The sequence below is a fragment of the Papaver somniferum genome, chromosome 4 (genome assembly GCF_003573695.1).
Source record: "Papaver somniferum cultivar HN1 chromosome 4, ASM357369v1, whole genome shotgun sequence".
In the NCBI taxonomy this organism is placed as follows: Eukaryota; Viridiplantae; Streptophyta; class Magnoliopsida; order Ranunculales; family Papaveraceae; genus Papaver; species Papaver somniferum.
Window position 1 is genome coordinate 60,745,592 of NC_039361.1, and position 5,330 is coordinate 60,750,921.

General features: G+C 33.8%; 1 long non-coding RNA gene across 4 annotated transcripts; it reads right to left on the bottom strand.

The window, feature by feature from the left end:
- Positions 1 to 487: 487 nt before the first annotated feature.
- Positions 488 to 3,956, bottom strand: LOC113275667. Of its 4 annotated transcripts, none has more exons than XR_003323712.1 (6): positions 3,471 to 3,956; positions 3,327 to 3,370; positions 2,107 to 3,146; positions 1,455 to 1,537; positions 1,202 to 1,313; positions 488 to 1,093 (listed from the first exon to the last, which is right to left on the bottom strand). It is a non-coding gene; the product is annotated as an uncharacterized LOC113275667 (long non-coding RNA). The 4 variants fall into 4 exon arrangements; XR_003323711.1 differs by having other exon boundaries at positions 2,107 to 3,160; XR_003323710.1 differs by having other exon boundaries at positions 1,202 to 1,305; positions 2,107 to 3,370.
- Between the last annotated feature and the right edge of the window lie 1,374 nt (positions 3,957 to 5,330).

Below are 5,330 nucleotides of genomic sequence, written 5' to 3' on the forward strand. Positions count from 1 at the left end.
TTTTCTCTATCGTTTTTATAAGATGAGAAAACAAATTGGCGTATTTTATAATTTTTATGCCAATAAGGATTGAGTTTTTTTCCGACCATATAATGAATTTTTTTTTCCAAAAAACATAACGATGATGATTTCTTTATCGATCCCAGAATGATATATCGTTATTATGGTAGATAAACAGTTTCAAATACCAATAAAATGAAGAATCATTGTATTCTTGAGGGATATTTAGCAACTTTTGATTTTTCCTCGTGGTAATATCTCCAATATTGGAATCATTCCACTTGTAGATGGAACTAGGACTTAACCCGTGCCGTAACGGCACGGGCATAAATTACCTTACTGGTGATTATATTTTTCTTGTATTAATTTTTTGTTGTCACGTTTCTTAGTACTCCTTTTTGAAATTTAGTGATCCCTTGTGTGTATTTATCATCCGTTTTTTTCTTAAGCTTTAATTAAAGTTCTGAAAGTATAAAGATGAATAATATATAGCTAAAAATTTCTTGCATAAAAAATAAAAAGAAGAAAAGTTTGTCCTTTGTTTCGCATGCCCATTACATTAGAAATTTAGAACCAAAATATAGAAAAGTAAAATATTGATCAAACATGTAAGCGTCTAAACGTTCATCCCATCCCGTTCCAACGCAGAAAGGTCGGTAGGGAATAAGCTTTCCCTTGGGTAGTGTGATTTGACGGTATGATTAGTTGGCAGGACCTGTGGCAAGTATAGTACTATAAATGACATTGATCAGTTTTCCTCCGTGTCTATAACCAAGTAGAAGACAACCGAATCAATATTTGGATAAGTTTTGTACTTTTCTCTAATATCTGTCACTTCTAAAATGTTCATGTTGAAGTAGATTTTGGCTGCACTTGTTGAGGCCAGCGACTACTTGCATGGGCAGACACAGAGGTGAATAATTAACAAAGATTGGATTAAGGAAAAGTCTACTTAGCTTGTAAAGGGATATTAGCATTATAGTGTGTACTCCGATAATATTTCTCATATGCACCCGCCGTAACAACAACCATAGGTGCAACATTGATTCCATGGTCATCCATATTTCTGGCGAACTCTCTGGTCGAGTCTCTCCTAAGTATGATGTATAAAGGTTCAGGGGGGAATTAAGAGGACAATCAAAGGAACCTAAAAAATGAAATTAATGCCAACATGTAAGACATATTTTGAAGGTGGTGGTACCTCAGGTTCTCAGGGGTCAGTTCGCGCATCAAAAACCGATTTCCATAACCTTCCTTGAGTGGTTTCACCGTTGTTAGCAGGTTGGTTGAAACCCCCCATAACCTCTGCGATCCTAAGCATGATTTATATATTAAAAAAAGGTGATCACGCTATCAATAGCCAAACGAAGAAAATAAAAGATTCGCATGACTAACATGTGAGATAGGTATATGACAGGATTTTATGTCCTCAAAAGCGTTTGAAACAAACTTACAGCGAGTAACAACGGAACGGTATTTGCTGGAAGAGGTGTAAGCTCAGCTGTGGCACATATATATGCAGCCCCATCATAAGTAGCTGCACAAAAAAGAGATAACAATCAGTTGGGACTTTCAGAGTGACAAACTGAATGAGAACATAATATATGATACAATTTAGATTAGACATGCCATATACAGTTCAAACACAGACTTGATATGAGAGGCTGAGAGGAAAGTGTATTGGTCAGCAAACCCAAAGTGCACAGCTCCAGCAAAGAGCGCCGAGTTAGAAAGCCAAAGCAAGCTAGGGAAGCGAATGTGTTTGCAAGGAAACTGACATTGGGTTTATAAAAAACAACTAATAATCATAAATAGCAAATCCTTAATCAAGAAATAGCAGGATAAAGAGACTGTTGGATGCGTTGTTTAACTTGAAATCTTGGACACAAATGGTTCTTTATGAAGCTTAAAATACAAACTTATAGAATCCAAGAGATCTATGAAAATGCTAAAAATGCACACTCTAAACAGCTATACAAATCGTTAAGAGAATTTAAGATGTTATGCCCACACTTCTACCAAAAAAAAAAAACCAACGAAATATATACTTAAGTTCTGCAATCAGGAAGAAATAATCTTATCAATGTACTTAATTTCTGGATTTACCTTCTCTTGAGAAGTTTCAGATGCTACTGGCCTTCTTTTGTAATCCAGTCTCTCACTAAATCACTTATGAAGTTCACATCAAGAAGTATCATATAAGAATAAGATTTAAGAAGTTTCAAGTGTATAAGAAAACTCATACACTTGAGATTTAAGAAGTTTCAAGTGTATAAGATTACCTACAAAACTCATACACAGGTTACCTCAAGTGTATAAGAAAAAAAAAAACTGAAAACAACAATGACATGTATTTACCAAAGCAGTAATATGCACATTTTCAGTGAGATAATGTACTTTGAGGCTTGCGTCGAGTTTTTGCCTTCAAGTTAGTAGATTTTGCTTTAAAAAGTATTTGTTTCAAAATGTATAACAACAAGTTAATCAGAGTGACTACATCCACAAAATGAAAACCTTCCTATTGTGGGTATAGAGAAAAACATGTCCTAGGATGGTAGATGACTTGGCTTGTATATAAATGAGTAATAATATCAGTTTGGGGAATCTAACTACTAAATAAGAAGAGGGGTGATAAAAAAAATGGCAACTGCATAAGGAAGTAAGTGACTTCTAAGGTACTGTAAGGGAACTTTTCTTTTTATGCTTAATAGAAAAATATCGTAAAAGAAACACAAAAAGAATGATTCAGTATGCAACTTCATGACAACATATACAGTCACCCGCAATCACTTGCATGATGTCGTGGGATTTTGAGTCAGGTTAGTAAGTTAAACCAAGGCAATATGTGAGTCTGTCATACATTCTCGTTATCTTTTATACACTTTGAACTCATTTTCCCCAACAATCTATATAAAAATTCTTAGTCAGGTAACTTCCCTAGATTTTCGATGCACTGTGGTTTCTTCTTTGGAAGCTTTACCAGCAATTCTCGGTACATACTATTACCAACATCCAAAATTTTCTCCGAACTCCAATCTAGTTCTCATTTCTCGGTTTCTCCAACAACTGAAACGAATGTTGCAAGAATTCAAGAAAGCATTTACTTACTAATTGGCATAATTCCTTATTATTCCTCTGTAGTTAATCTGTATAAATGAAACTAAGAACCAAAACATCATCTTGTCAACATATAAAAAAAATATGTACTGGAATAGTAATATGTAGGAAAAATCATTGGAACATTAAGGAAAATCGAGTAAGAATACTACTTCAAGGGAGGCATATGTGAATTAGAGTACAATAAATTAAGGGAATTTGAATATTACCTTGGACTGAATTCGATCTAGTAGGCTTACCACCCTCGCATAACCTGATAAAATCAAATAACAAATAACATGAGTGAATCAAAATTGACTTAGAGCTTAGAGGCAAAAAAAAATCATTTAAATAAATTCTCAAAAACTCAATACCATCATCATTCCAAAATCCAATAGGAATGTGTCCAAGAAAATTTTCCACGAACTTATTGGCTTGATTTAGAGCTTTGCATAAGCTTAATCACTGCTATATTTAAGAGAAGCCTATCAATATCTGGATGTTTCGCCAAGTTGAAATACCTCTTTGCAGATGCATGCGGCGGAGCAGTAACATCACCTCCAACAACCTCTAATGGCTGATGGAGGAGCAATAGGTCTCCCTTCTTGTTCTTCTTTACCGATGGAGAATTTTAGGGTTACAAAAATGCTTAATCTCTTTGCTAAGTCTCCTAAGGTTTCATAAAAGAGCTTCTGTCAAATCTTGATGTCCGTTTTCATTTTTAAGTTGAATTAGATTAGAAACGATGATTTCAACTTCACCCGTCATCTTCTCTACATCGAAGAAGATGGTGGTAAAACTGAAATTCTGGAGAAGAGGAGTGAAACTTATAATGAACCATCTATTCTCCCGTTCCCAATTTTCATTACTCTTAACGCTCTAGTAGAATACAAAAGAGCGAAACGTAAAATTGTACACGTGAAGGAAGAACCACAGCCCTAGATTTATCTATTGGGAGGACAAATCCTAACCACTCTTTACATAGGCATAGTTATCCAAACTGTGTCATGTATTCTTGATATGATTGGACATAAAAGATCAAAGGATGCGTATCCGGCTAGTTAGCTTATTTTATTAGTTTTTTTAGAGACTATGTTGATCTTGGTATAATTTTCTTTTGATAAAGAATATGTCCATAATTTCATTTTTAATCATTATTTCGTTGGACCTCAAGGTGATGAAATTATTGGAGATTTATTTGCATATTTTCTATGTGTTTGTCCTACCAATAAAATCCATGGTTGATTTTGAATTTATACGTCTAATGGACTACAATTTTTGGACATTTTTTTTATTATGACTCTTGAAGTCAGAATCCAATGTCCAACCTGGTATTGTTAAAATCCAGAATTATTAAAAGTATATGTCGTCGAATTAATCAGATAATACTTTACGAAATGTTTTTCGCGTATGAAATGAAAATATTTCCGCCATATTCAGGGGGAGACTACACACTAATAAGATAGTGTTAATTAATTTTTTTAAAAGTTATATCAATTTCTCTCTCATTATAAGTAAATTGAAAAGGCTATCATTAAATAGGCGTGAAAATATTTCATTTATCTTTTCAATAAGCTTGAGCCGTTTGAAAGGCAACCCGATCACATTTAACAAGCATGTAATGTTTTAGCACTTGCTATAAATAGTTCTCTTATAGAGTTTATCGTATTATAATTCACATTCTCAAAAATTAATATCTCCTTATTAAGCCGGGATGATTACAATGCTCGTGAACGCTGGTAACAGTAAATTTTGAAGTTGTCAAAATATGCATACATTAGAGAATTGTGTGGGATCGTTGTAAATTAATCATTGTCGAATATTTATTTATATAGCTACTGAATAAAAAATGATGGTGGTTGTGAACCCATCTGCAGATAAATATCGACAAATGTGATTGGTAGGCACAAAATCCAAATTATGTTGGATTAAAATCTCTTGAGTAACTCAATTTTTGGATCCAAAGACTTAACACATAAAACGTGCAAGCCCGAATTCTGAAAATTACAGGTTGGTGTAGTTTTCGTGCGTTATATGAGAAATATGGTCGTTGTAAAAACGAATTGAGAATTATTTTTTTTCTCTCAAACCTTAGGATTGGTTGAATAATACTTTGTTCACCTTATATGATGCATTTGGCGTGGTAGTCCTTATGGACTCATATTGCATTCACACAAGAAATGTGGGGGAACATATTTGAATTCAGACAGCCACCTGACTTTATTATGTCACAA